General features: G+C 40.5%; 1 protein-coding gene across 17 annotated transcripts in view; it reads right to left on the bottom strand.

The window, feature by feature from the left end:
- RNF144B (ring finger protein 144B) overlaps positions 1-15,145 on the bottom strand; it is an 850,456-nt gene that overhangs the window by 602,187 nt on the left and 233,124 nt on the right. For all 17 annotated transcript variants that reach the window (XR_013830101.1, XR_013830102.1, XR_013830103.1 and 14 more), the window contains exon 9: positions 6,891-7,019. The gene's annotated coding sequence lies outside the window, so the exon portion shown is untranslated. The remainder of the gene's footprint in view (positions 1-6,890; positions 7,020-15,145) is intronic.

The raw sequence follows: 15,145 nt of genomic DNA, 5'->3' as shown, positions 1-15,145 counted from the left end.
AAAGCAGAAACTAACACACCATTGTAAAGCAATTATACTCTAATAAAGATGTAAAAAAAAAAAATAGTCCCCAAGTGTAGTAATGAAGTGCTGTCTAGTGTTCTTAAGCACAGAAGGCTGTGATGTGACTTAAATACGTGTTGGATAAGCTTCATTCAGGCATGAGTTATAGTGGTGTTGGCCATGAGTTCAATGTAAATGCATACACAATATATATTAAATAAGTGGCCTTTAAGCAGAAACACACGCAAAGCAAGGCTAGGTACTGATCGGTTAATGACCATGTTGTGACAGAGGCTCACAGGGACTTAACCATGCATTTGCCTGAGGAGCAGTGGTTCAGTATTCACTAATTCAGTGTTTCTGATGACTTTATAGAACATAAGCACCATGAGCAATAAGAATCAACTGGATATCTCAGCCTCATAAAGTAGCTTTGATGCACAAATTAGAAAATATATATTTATATTTTTATTGAAGTTGATCTTCATTTTGAAGATCAACATATTGAAGTTGATCTTCATTTCTTCATTTCAACTTCATTGAAGTTGATGACATTTAGGTTATTTCCATGTCTTAACTATTGTAAATAGTGCTGCTATGAACACTGAGGTGCATATATCTTTTCAAATTATAGTTTTCTCCAGATATATGCCCAGGAATGGGATTGCTGGATCATAGGGCAACTCTGTTTTTAGGTTTTTGAGGAACTTCCATACTGTTTTCCATAGTGGCTGCACCAATTTACATTCCCACCAACAGTGCAGGAGGGTTCCCTTTTCTCCACACTCTCTCCAGCATTTGTTATTTGTAGACTTCTTAATGATGGCCATTCTGACCAGTGTGAAGTGATACCTCAAGAAAATATATTTTTTAGCAACATATAACAAATTATTTCTGAATACCTGTCACACACCAGGCTCTGTGTAGACACTGTGGACTGAGATACACCAGTCAGAGTCCCTGTCTCACAGAGGAGACTTAGGCGAACACTTAGAAGAAGCTTTAAACAATATGTTATGTTAACATTTTTGTTAATGTTTTCCTAATATTAAGTCTATTTAAAAATCCTTGTCTTCAAAATGTAGGCTTTGTTCTTTTAGGACCAGAAGTGGATTTCGAAAATTAAATGTCTTCACAAAATTCCCCTAATTTAAGCCATAGAAGTGAAGAAAGAAAACAAACGTAAAACATTTCAAGAAAAATTCAGTATTAGATTTGGGATTATAAAAACTTTGTATTACAATAGTTATTAAGCACAAAATTTACAGAGCGTTTTACAAAGAGAAGATCAAAATTCCCACCAATCTTTAGAAAACTGAATTTACATCAAGGAGAACATAGAGGTACAGCAAAGGAGTACTGGGTTACCAAAGGGTCGTTTGGCCATAGGTGCTCAGAAGGCTAATCAAATACATAAAATAAAGACAATTCTGATCAGAATAGAGAGTAAGTAAAACCAAGGAGGTACAAAAGTAAAACTAAGAGATTCACCTGGATATTAAAGTCCTTCTCCACATGATTCAAATTATAGCCACTGGAGTATGAGAGAAATAGCAGCAGTCAAGACAGGTCAAAAGATGCAGAAGCAAATGCCAGGAAGGGTGTTTGAACTGCTGCTCCATGTCATTTGGCCAGTTTTACCAATGAGACGGTCAGCTCTATTTTGAAGACGGTGGCTAGAATGTTTCAGGTGTTGGAGTGCCATACTGAATGGTTACGCAGCTTCTCCCAGTTTATTTTCCCCAACTCCACTATCAACTGATTGAAAGGACTTAAGATTTTGAAAATCTAATGTGCCTCACTCCCCTGGGTGGGTATGTTGCTATGTAACAAAGAACATGCCAGTTTATCTTCCCCAGCACTAGGCACAGCTGGAAGGAAAGAAAAGCAAACCCATTTTAAACCATTTGAAAGCTACTCTCTATTCCAGACTATGAGGCTGCTCTCTTTAGGGTCTAAAATATGCTTACTTTACCCATCTTTGTTGACACAACCACAAACTTCAGCAAATACTGGAACCAGACTCAACCAGATTCCTTATAAACTTCCATATGTGAGCAAAATTCCCCTTTGATTTTGCCTAATGTTCATCTGCTATAATTTTTACCGAGTTCTAAAAAGGAAATCTAGCATTCTCTATTATGTATTTTACTGTAAAAGAATAAAATGGCAATTGGACAACACTTACCCATTTCAATCTATAGTAAATTCTGTCTCTTCATCCTCTCAAAAACTTTTTTTCTGGTAGTCATCATTTATCTTTATATCTTATAAGCAGTCCTGCTAACCCATGGAACTCTTTTTTTTTTTTTTTTTTTTTTTTCTGACACCCAAAGCAATGAGGATAATTGGACTTACTCTTGCAGGATAAAAAATAAAAACAGAAGTCAGAGCTTCAGGTTGTGTTGGTAGTTGGGCTATGGGACCATCTTTTTTCTGAAGGAACCCTAAATGTGTTCACAACTGGCTGAGTCTCCACTGGGAGAAATGTGCTGTCCTACATGCAAAACTGAGAGCTCGTGTCCTCTGCCTTCGTCCTCAGATCTTCCTTCAGACTTGGCATCGTGCAGAAAGCCAGGAGCCCTGCCTCGAGAGAGCTGAGCCTCTTCTATCTCAGACAGCAGCTGGCTATGTAATCCTGGACCAATGTCTGGTAACTTCTCTGAGCTTCAAGTTCTATTCAGCCTTCCCTGATTTCCTCTAGTAACAAATTCTTTCTCCCTACTGTCCACTCCTTCCTTATGGAACTTTTCACATTTGTGTTGTATTAGAGTTATTTATATACAGCTGCATCTTGTCTATCATATGTAGGCAGAAACCTCAGTTCACCCATATTTCTGTCTCCCTCTTCTCTGTACTCCAAGGCCCAGTCAAGAGTCTCAACTTTTAATAGATATCATTAAGTAGTCATTAGATTACTAAATAAAACATATAAATACATTTCACTATGCCAGTCTCTCTTCAAATGTAAGTGGACATAGAAAGGGGGTGATCATAGTTGCTAACAAGCTTGAGACTATCTACCGAAAAAGGAAAGCAAATATTCATTATGAAATTAACAGTGCTATATGATAAAGATAAGCTTATATGATAAGTGTTGTATGATAAGGAATACAGGGATATCAAAAGCTTGATTCTGTTTATAAAAACTTTTGGGAAAAGCAATGTGTGTATCTTGCAGCTGGCCTCCCATGTTGATCCCATAGTGACCCTACTCTTCGGCATGTCCCCTAGGCCAAGTTTAATCAGCACGGAACAAGGTGCTCTCCACCTAGAACAGCTGAGGCAACCTCAGCCTCTTTTGATACCTGGAACTCCAAGCTCTCTCCGGCATTATAATAAAGCACATTCACTACTACTAGTATTAAGAGAAAGGGAAGGGACCTTAAATGTGTGATGAAGTGTCAACCTTGAAATCAGATGGGGGAATTCATGCATTTTAACATGCCTCTTTTGTAAGGTGACACATTCCTACCCAGTAAGGAACAAGGCTGCCAAGGATATAACTTCCTTTCTCAGAATCCAAACACCTTTCATCTTAAAAAGTCACATATGACTCCTCAAGTTTTAAACATCAGCTTCCTTTCACATATGTAATGACATATCCAAGAAGGGCTTCAGAAAGGAGTGGGATCAAAAGACCTGTCTGAAGCCTCAAATGCACAGCATACATTCACATTCACATTCTAGTTATTTGTGCAAAAGGCACAGCCCACAAGGCCCTCTCTGATCTGGCCTAGTTACCCCCACATTCTTGAACACCTGACACATCGAGCAGCTCATCACTATCTGGACATACTGAGCTTCTTCTCAGCTCCTCCTCTTCTCTGCTAGATGAAGCGCTTTAAGCTTCTGCTTTCTGAATCCATTCCAGAGTGAGGTATTTGTCCCTGCATCTGTGCTCACATATGACTTTATTTGGTACTTGGATATCATGTTTGGTTAGTTGTGTATCTGTGTGGCCCTCACCACCCTAGACTTACCCATTTTTCATCTTCAGAAATTAGCATGGTGCCTGACATACAACTGTGTTTATTCATACCTGTCCTCCCACTTCCTTGGTATAGACTTGTCACTTCAAAGTATCTGTGCAGGCCAAGACTAAGAATCTCACAATCCCCTTTTCATCTGGGTGGGGCCATCCAGTCAGCTCTCCCCATGGTATATGAGCAGAAGTGACATTTGCCTCTTTCAGGCCAAGTTGGCTAAGAAATGGCTGTGCCTGGACTTCACTGATGGCGCAGTGGTTAGGAATCCGCCTACCGGTGCAGGGGACATGGGTTTGAGCCCTGGTCCGGGAAGATCCCACATGCCGCGGAGCAACTAAGCCCGTGCGCCACAACCACTGAGCCTGCGCTCTAGAGTTCGCAAGCCACAACTACTGAGTCCAAGTGCCACAACTACTGAAGCCCACGCGCCTAGAGCCCGTGCTCTGCAACAAGAGAAGCCACCACAATGAGAAGCCCAGGAACCACAACAAAGAATAGCCCGTGCACAGCAACAAAGACCCAAGGCAGCCAAAAATAAAAATAAATAAATAAATAAAAATTTAAAAAAGAAATGGCTGTGCCTTCTTAACCTTCTGTTTCCCTTTATACCAGCTGGATGCAAAGGATTCCAAGGCCTGGCAGCGTCACAAGATGGAAGGTACCTAAGTTCTTGAGTCACTGCGTGGAGGAAAGCCTCCCACCAACTGGAACACTCTCATTAGATTGTTACATGAGCAAGGAATTAACATCTATTGTGTTAAGCTACTGAAATTTGGGGTTTCATTTGTTATAGTAGTTTTAGCCTAAATAATACAGATTAATTCTCAAAATGTGTACTTTATTAAATAATTCTGTGTAACAAACCATGCTTAGTCTCTCTAATGTCTAAATCATATAGCATGGATATAGGAGAGTGAAGGAAAGGGAACTGAGCAGGAGGGAAAGGAGGGAAGGGAGATGGAAGGAAAGAGAAGGGAAGAAAGGAGGGAGGGAGGAAGGAAAAAGAAGCTGTATACAATAAAGAATTGTAGTCAAGCTGCCACCTCAAACGTAAGCTGCCTATATCCTTATCACCAATCAAGTACGTTATAACCAGGTCATTTTTTAATTTTGCTGCTGTATCTGCAATGCCTAAAATTTCCTGCGATATAGGAGATGCTCAATAAATATGTGCTGGATTAACGAGTAAATAAAATTATGAATTAATACCATGTTTTTCTTTCTTATAAAATGACCCCAAGAATTCACTCCTCCTTAGGGCTACATATTATGGTATTCAATCAAGTATAAAATAATTTCTCTCCTCCAAAAGTTTAAAAAACAACACATAAGACTGTAACATTCATCTGAATGCTTATGATGTGCCATGGGCCTTATGGAATCCATGTTCCCTGGAAGCTTTCTTCTAAAATAATAGCACATTGCTTGCTGTTAAAGAGTTGATGCTTAATGGTTGGCTCTGAACTAAATGAAAGAATTGTTCTCCCTTTCTTATCCTAATCTCCAAAATGAGTTACTTATTATTATAAGAATTTTTAGGAAAAGTTTCAGAAGATATTTTTGGGGAGAAGAGCAGGGGAAGGAGAATTTTCTAAAACAGAAAAAATAATAATCCTACCTTAATATTGAGTAAAGGGAAAAGATACCACATGTAGTGAAGTGACCAATTTAATCTACATCCTATGGTCCAATGGTCCAATTACTGCAATATATATGATGCTAAATTTTGCCCAGTCCTGCTAATCAGACAGCAGCTCACTGTGTCTGTTTATCTCTAGGCCATTACCCAGTTGTACAGTAAATCTGCATTTCCAGAGATGGTCTAAAATAGAAACCCATGCTGGCTAAATTTGTTTTGGGACATATCAGGCAACAGCTAGAAATTTTTAAATGACCAACTTGTATTCCACCGAGGCACTGAATGAATTGATTAGGGAAAAGCTAAAAATTGAATAGTATTTTCCGGAGTAGGCTAAGGTTAGTGCTGCCAGTGAAAATGTGTAACTACCAAGTGAACTATCAATCAGAGCTGGTTTTCAAATAGAAATATGGAAAAAATGAAATTAAATGGGAAAGGGGAATATCTTATTTTCCTCTCTATATGGCCGTTTCCAACTAGGTAATGATATAATTAATTCCTCAGGAATACATGCGAACTCCCACCACTAAAATTATGATAGAAGGTAAGTTTTCCCACCAGCCAGAGGTTATTTCTCGGTTGAGACAACCTTTGATCTGAAGATGGACACACACACTCTGAGAGAGCTGACACTCAAAGGACCAATATCGCGTGATTGATTGGTTTCTAATATGGAGAGTGCGGCGCTGCCGTTGAGAAGAAGGGCTCTCTTGAGAGACAAGCCCAACTATTGTTTGGCTGCTCTCATGTTAGCGAGTGCCCTGCGGTAACCCTCATGCTCTGAAATACTCATATTGGTTATTTCAAAGTTGGGTGCGGAATTGTGCTTTCCCATGTCTGTCACTAATGACTTGCAGCTGTTGCTAATCTGTGCCTCTGATTTCCTTTGATTACTATGTGTATTGATGCCTGTGGTAAATAGGCATCTGCCAGGTGCCAGCACAATCAGGGGAAAAATATAAAAAGTTCCCTGTTTCAAATTCAATGTGACATTGTGCAAGTTGAGAGGCAGCCATTTAACTATTCAGAGGAAACAGCTTCCTGGGGCACCTCCGGCCTCCTGGCCAGGGACATTCCTCCCATTCTCCCCACACCCACCCCATGATGCTGATTTTCTTCAGGATGGTTTTCAGCCACGACAGGAGGGCTTCCATTGCCCATGACATCAGCAGAGAGAAATATTTAAGATGGGTGGTTACGACCCAAGTTTCTAGAGAGCATCTCACCCCTCAGCTGATTTAAGCCTTAAAGGACCTCACCTGTTCCATTAACTGCCCAAAAGCTTCTCCACAACAGCTGTCCTGTGTTTTTCCCTCTGAGGAACACATCTTTCTCAGCAAAGGCTCTGGGTTGTATCACCTTCTCTTTCAGGAGAACCAGGTGATAATCTGGAAGAAAACAAAGCAAGATATAGGCTTTCAGTGGAAAAATGCAAAAGTGATCAGGATCAAAAGCCAACACCCGAGGGTACAATGGCACGTAGCTTCTTTGGAGCACTTGTGTCTTGCTTTTTTGGTTCTCAGGGAAGCTAGAGACAGAGGTTGAGTTCATCCATTTCTTACTCTAACACAGCAACGTTACACCATAACTTTGAAGAAAAAAAGGAGCCTCTGGTGTCCCCAGGTAGGAGTTTTTCTCCATGGCTTCCTCGACCCTCCTTTACCACAGCAGTAAGAGTGATGATTTTATCATTGCTAGGAAACAGAGCAAGAGGCAGGTCTGCTTTGGAGTTAGTGGTTAGGTTGCGAAGTTAGGCACCTCAAAGAAGGGACCAAAGAATAAAGGCTGGCCAAGTGAAGCCTAGAACATTGAGAGAAAATTTCATGAGATCCCAAGATATATTGACGTTAAATAGGTCATTTGAACCTTACAAAAATCTGATATGAAAATGAGCATCTGATGGACTCTTATCATTCCCACTTGGGCAATTTTAAAACCCAGACTGAGGCTGGGACATTGATTTACAAGCAGAGCTCAGGAATGTCTGGTCTTCTTCCATCAAACTGGAACAAAGTGTCCACTCTAGACATTTAATCCCTGTGGCTTCAAAAATCTGCCAGTAAGACAGTATGCCCCAGCAATAGATAAAAATAGAACATAAATGAAAGAGGACCTCATATCTAAGTCAGAAGAAATAACTAGAAGAATTTAGTAAATGCCCATTAGCCCAGTGATTAACGGAAACAGATGCATCATAGTAATCATCTGAACATGGATTGTAAGATTCAGAAAGAAACCTCTGAGTTAAGCAAATTACAAGGCTAATAATAAGGGGATATAGCTAATAAATTAGCAAAAGTATGAGTCAACATTCTTAGAAAGAGATATTATATCATTCCCGCGATATTCAGACAACAAATACTTCAAAACTATTTTACTACACTGCATTTATTTAAAGACAGTGGTAAAAAATAAATTTCCCAGATCCAGACTGGAAGCAAGTCAACATCTAAAAGAGTCCTGGGGACGAGGGGAAGATGGCGGAAGAGTAAGACGCGGAGAGCACCTTCCTCCCCACAGATACACCAGAAATACATCTACACGTGGAACAACTCCTAAAGACCACCTACTGAACGCTGGCAGAAGACCTCAGACCTCCCAAAAGGCAAGAAACTCTCCACGTACCTGGGTAGGGCAAAAGAAAAAAGAATAAACAGAGACAAAAGGATAGGGATGGTACCTGCACCCGTGGGAGGGAGTTGTGAAGGAGGAAAGGTCTCCACACACTAGGAAGCCCCTTCGCGGGCGGAGACTGCGGGTGGCGGAGGGGGGAAGCTTCGGAGCCACGGAGAAGACCGCAGCAACAGGGGTGCGGAGGACAAAGCAGAGAGATTCCCGCACAGAGGATCAGGGCCGACCGGCACTCACCAGTCCGAGAGGCTTGTCTGCTCACCCGCCGGGGCGGGCGGGACTGGAAGCTGAGGCTCGGGCTTCAGTCGGAGCGCAGGGAGAGGACTGGGGTTGGCGGCGTGAACACAGCCTGCAGGCGGCTAATGCACCACGGCTAGCCGGGAGGGAGTCCTGGAAAAAGTCTGGACCTGCCGAAGAGGCAAGAGACTTTTTCTCCACTCTTTGTTTCCTGGTGCACAAGAAGAGGGGATTAAGAGTGCTGCTTAAAGGAGCTCCAGAGACGGCGCAAGTCGCGGCTATCAGCGCGGACCCCAGAGACGGGCATGAGACGCTAAGGCTGCTGGTGCCGCCACCAAGAAGGCTGTATGCGAGCACGGGTCACTAGCCACACCCCCCTTCCGGGGAGCCTGTGCAGCCCGCCATTGCCAGGGTCCCGGGATCCAGGGTCAACTTCCCCGGGAGAACGCACGGCGCGCCTCACGCTGGTGCAACGTCACGCCGGCCTCTGCCGCCGCAGGCCCGCCCCGCACTCCGTGCCCCTCCCTCCTCCCGGCCTGAGTGAGCCAGAGCCCCCGAATCAGCGGCTCCTTTAACCGCATCCTGTCTGAGCGAAGAACAGACGCCATCCGGCGACCTACACACAGAGGCAGGGCCAAATCCAAAGCTGAGCCCTGGGAGGTGTGAGAACAAAAAAGAGAAAGGGAAATCTCTCCCAGCAGCCTCAGAAGCAGCGGATTAAAGCTCCACAATAAACTTGATGTACCCTGCATCTGTGGAATACCTGAATAGACAACGAATCATCCCAAATTAAGGAGGTGGACTTTGAAAGCAACACTTATGATTTTTTCCCCTTTTCCTCTTTTTGTGAATGTGTATATGTATGCTTCTGTGTGAGATTTTGTCTGTATAGCTTTGCTTCCACCATTTGTCCTAGGGTTCTATCCGTCCATTTTTTTTGTTTTTTGGGTTTTTTTCTTAAAAATTTTTTTTCTTAATAATTATTTTTTATTTTAATAACTATTTTATTTTATCTTATTTTATTTTATCTTCTTTCTTTCCTTCCTTCCTTCCTCCCTCCCTCCCTCCTCCCTCCCTCTTCCCTCCCTCCCCCCTTTCTTTTCTTTCTTTCCTTCTTTCTTTCTTTCTTTCTTCCTTCCTTCCTTTCTTCCTTTCTTCCTTTCTTCTTTTTCTCCCTTTTATTCTGAGCCGTGTGGATGAAAGGCTCTTGGTGCTGCAGCCAGGAGTCAGTACTGTGCCTCTGAGGTGGGAGAGCCAACTTCAGGACACCAGTCCACAAGAGACCTCCCAGCTCCACATAATATCAAACGGCGAATATCTCCCAGAGATATCCATCTCAACACCAGCACCCAGCTTCACTCAATGACCAGCAAGCTACAGTGCTGGACACCCTATGCCAAACAACTAGCAAGACAGAAACACAACCCCACCCATTAGCAGAGAGCTGCCTAAAATCATAATAAGTCCACAGACACTCCAAAATACACCACCAAACGTGGACCTGCCCACCAGAAAGACAAGATCCAGCTTCATCCACCAGAACACAGGCACTAGTCCTCTCCACCAGGAAACCTACACAACCCACTGAACCAACTTTAGCCACTGGGGACAGACACCAAAAACAACGGGAACTACAAACTTCCAGCCTGCAAAAAGGAGACCCCAAACATAGTAAGATAAGCAAAACGAGAAGACAGAAAAACACACAGCAGATGAAGGAGCAATATAAAACCCCACCAGACCTAACAAATGAAGAGGAAATAGGCAGTCTACCTGAAAAAGAATTCAGAATAATCATAGTAAAGATAATCCAAAATCTTGGAACTAGAAGAGACAAAATGCAAGAAACATTTAACAAGGACCTAGAAGAACTAAACATGAAACAAGCAACGATGAACAACGCAATAAATGAAATTAAAAATACTCTAGAAGGAATCAATAGCAGAATAACTGAGGCAGAAGAACGGATAAGTGACCTGGAAGATAAAATAGTGGAAATAACTACTGCAGAGCAGAATAAAGAAAAAAGAATGAAAAGAATTGCGGACAGTCTCAGAGACCTCTGGGACAACATTAAGCACTCCAACATTAGAATTATAGGGGTTCCAGAAGAAGAAGAGAAAAAGAAAGGGACTGAGAAACTATTTGAAGAGATTATAGTTGAAAACTTCCCTAATATGGGAAAGGAAATAGTTAATCAAGTCCAGGAAGCACAGAGAGTCCCATACAGGATAAATCCAAGGAGAAACACGCCAAGACACATACTAATCAAACTGTCAAAAATTAAATACAAAGAAAACAAAAGCAGCAAGGGAAAAACAACAGATAACACACAAGGGAATCCCCATAAGGTTAACAGCTGACCTTTCAGCAGAAACTCTGCAAGCCAGAAGGGACTGGCAGGACATATTTAAAGTGATGAAGGAGAAAAACCTGCAACCAAGATTACTCTACCCAGCAAGGATCTCATTCAGATTTGATGGAGAAATTAAAACCTTTACAGACAAGCAAAAGCTGAGGGAGTTCAGCACCACCAAACCAGTTTTACAACAAATGCTAAAGGAACTTCTCTAGGCAAGAAACACAAGAGAAGGAAAAGAACTACAATAACGAACCCAAAACAATTAAGAAAATGGGAATAGGAACATACATATCGATAATTACCTTAAAGGTAAACGGACTAAATGCTCCCACCAAAAGACACAGATTGGCTGAATGGATACAAAAACAAGACCCATATTAATGCTGTCTACAAGAGACCCACTTCAGACCTAGAGACACATACAGACTGAAAGTGAGGGGATGGAGAAAGATATTCCATGCAAATGGAAACCAAAAGAAAGCTGGAGTAGCAATTCTCATATCAGACAAAATAGACTTTAAAATAAAGACTATTAGAAGAGACAAAGAAGGACACTACATAATGATCAAGGGATCGATCCAAGAAGAAGATATAACAATTGTAAATACTTATGCACCCAACATAGGAGCACCTCAATACATAAGGCAAATACTAACAGCCGTAAAAGGGGAAATCGACAGTAACACATTCATAGTAGGGGACTTTAACACTCCACTTTCACCAATGGATAGATCATCCAAAATGAAAATAAATAAGGAAACACAAGCTTTAAATGATACATTAAACAAGATGGACTTAATTGATATTTATAGGACATTCCATCTGAAAAAAACAGAATACACATTTTTGTCAAGTGCTCATGGAACATTCTCCAGGATAGATCATATCTTGGGTCACAAATCAAGCCTTGGTAAATTTAAGAAAATTGAAATTGTATCAAGTATCTTTTCTGACCACAATGCTATGAGACTAGATACCAATTACAGGAAAAGATCTGTAAAAAATACAAACACATGGAGGCTAAACAATACACTACTTAATAACGAAGTGATCACTGAAGAAATCAAAAAGGAAATAAAAAAATACCTAGAAACAAATGACAGTGGAGACACGATGACCCAAAACCTATGGGATGCAGCAAAAGCAGTTCTAAGAGGGAAATTTATAGGAATACAATCCTACCTTAAGAAACAGGAAACATCTCGAATAAACAACCTAACCTTGCACCTAAAGCAATTAGAGAAAGAAGAACAAAAAAACCCCAAAGTTAGGAGAAGGAAAGAAATCATAAATATCAGATCAGAAATAAATGAAAAAGAAATGAAGGAAATGATAGCAAAGATAAATAAAACTAAAAGCTGGTTCTTTGAGAAGATAAACAAAATTGATAAACCATTAGCCAGACTCATCAAGAATAAAAGGGAGAAGACTCAAATGTATAGAATTAGAAATGAAAAAGGAGAAGTAACAACTGACACTGCAGACATACAAAAGATCATGAGAGATTACTACAAGCAACTCTATGCCAATAAAATGGACAACCTGGAAGAAATGGAGAAATTCTTAGAAATGCACAACCTTCTGAGACTGAACCAGGAAGAAAGAGAAAATATGTACAGACCAATCACAAGCACTGAAACTGAAACTGTGATTAAAAATCTTCCAACTAACAAAAGCCCAGGACCAGATGGCTTCACAGGCTAATTCTATCAAACATTTAGAGAAGAGCTAACACCTATCCTTCTCAAACCCTTCCAAAATATAGCAGAGGGAGGAACACTCCCAAACTCATTCTACGAGGCCACCATCACCCTGATACCAAAACCAGACAAGGATGTCACAAAGAAAGAAAACTACAGGCCAATATCACTGATGAACACAGATCCAAAAATCCTCAACAAAACACTAGCAAACAGAATCCAACAGCACATTAAAAGGATTATACACCCTGATCAAGTGGGGTTTATTCCAGGAATGCAAGGAGTCTTCAATATACGCAAATCAATCAACGTGATACACCATATTAACAAATTGAAGGAGAAAAACCATATGATTATCTCAATAGATGCAGAGAAAGCTTTTGACCTAATTCAACACCCATTTACGATAAAAACCCTGCAGAAAGTAGGCATAGAGAGAACTTTCCTCAACATAATAAAGGCCATATATGACAAACCCACAGCCAACATCATCCTCAATGGTGAAAAACTGAAAGCATTTCCACTAAGATCAGGAACAAGACAAGGTTGCCCACTCTCACCACTCTCATTCAACATAGTTTTGGAAGTTTTAGCCACAGCAATCAGAGAAGAAAAGGAAATAAAAGGAATCCAAATCGGAAAAGAAGAAGTAAAGCTGTCACTGTTTGCAGATGACATGATACTCTACATAGAGAATCCTAAAGATGCTACCAGAAAACTACTAGAGCTAATCGATGAATTTGGTAAAGTAGCAGGATACAAAATTAATGCACAGAAATCTCTGGCATTCCTATACACTAATGATGAAAAATCTGAAAGTGAAATCATGAAAACACTCCCATTTACCATTGCAACAAAAAGAATAAAATATCTAGGAATAAACCTACCTAAGGAGACAAAAGACCTGTAGGCAGAAAATTATAAGACAGTGATGAAAGAAATTAAAGATGATACCAATAGATGGAGAGATATACCATGTTTTTGGATTGGAAGAATCAACATTGTAAAAATGACTCTACTACCCAAAGCAATCTACAGATTCAATGCAATCCCTATCAAACTACCACTGGCATTTTTCACAGAAGTAGAACAAAAAATTTCACAATTTGTATGGAAACACAAAAGACCCCGAATAACCAAAGCAATCTTGAGAACGAAAAACGGAGCTGGAGGAATCAGGCTCCCTGACTTCAGACTGTACTACAAAGCTACAGTAATCAAGACAGTATGGTACTGGCACAAAAACAGAAAGCTAGATCAATGGAACACGATAGAAAGCCCAGAGATAAACCCACACACATATGGTCACCTTATCTTTGATAAAGGAGGCAGGAATGTACAGTGGAGAAAGGACAGCCTCTTCAATAAGTGGTGCTGGGAAAACTGGACAGCTACATGTAAAAGTATGAGATTAGATCACTCCCTAACACCATACAGAAAAATAAACTCAAAATGGATTAAAGACCTAAATGTAAGGCCAGAAACTATCAAACTCTTAGAGGAAAACATAGGCAGAACACTGTATGACATAAATCATAGCAAGATCCTTTTTGACCTACCTCCTCGAGAAATGGAAATAAAAACAAAAATAAACAAATGGGACCTAATGAAACTTAAAAGCTTTTGCACAGCAAAGGAAACCATAAATAAGACCAAAAGACAACCCTCAGAATGGGAGAAAATATTTGCAAATGAAGCAACTGACAAAGGATTAATCTCCAAAATTTATAAGCAGCTCATGCAGCTCAATAACAAAAAAACAAACAACCCAATCCAAAAATGGGCAGAAGTCCTAAATAGACATTTCTCCAAAGAAGATATACAGACTGCCAACAAACACATAAAAGAATGCTCAACATCATTAATCATTAGAGAAATGCAAATCAAAACTACAATGAGATATCATCTCACACCAGTCAGAATGGCCATCATCAGAAAATCTACAAACAATAAATGCTGGAGAGGGTGTGGAGAAAAGGGAACACTTGCACTGCTGGTGGGAATGTGAATTGGTACAGCCATTATGGAGAACAGTATGGAGATTCCTTAAAAAACTACAAATAGAACTACCATATGACCCAGCAATCCCACTACTGGGCATATACCCTGAGAAAACCATAATTCAAAAAGAGTCATGTACCAAAATGTTCATTGCAGCTCTATTTACAATAGCCCAGAGATGGAAATAACCTAAGTGTCCATCATCAGATGAATGGATAAAGAAGATGTGGCACATATATACAATGGAATATTACTCAGCCATAAAAAGAAACGAAACTGAGCTATTTGTAATGAGGTGGATGGACCTAGAGTCTGTCATACAGAGTGAAGTAAGTCAGAAAGAGAAAGACAAATACCGTATGCTAACACATATATATGGAATTCAAGAAAAAAAATGTCATGAAGAACCTAGGGGTAAGATAGGAATAAAGACACAGATCTACTAGAGAATGGACTTGAGGATATGGAGAGGGGGAAGGGTAAGCTGTGACAAAGCGAGAGAGTGGCATGGACATATATACACTACCAAACGTAAAACAGATAGCTAGTGGGAAGCAGCCGCATAGCACAGGGAGATCAGCTC

This window comes from Stenella coeruleoalba (genome assembly GCF_951394435.1).
Source record: "Stenella coeruleoalba genome assembly, chromosome: 10".
NCBI classification, from domain to species: domain Eukaryota; kingdom Metazoa; phylum Chordata; class Mammalia; order Artiodactyla; family Delphinidae; genus Stenella; species Stenella coeruleoalba.
The sequence above is the reverse complement of the archived record's forward strand: the minus strand, read 5'-3'. Positions and strand labels throughout refer to the sequence as shown.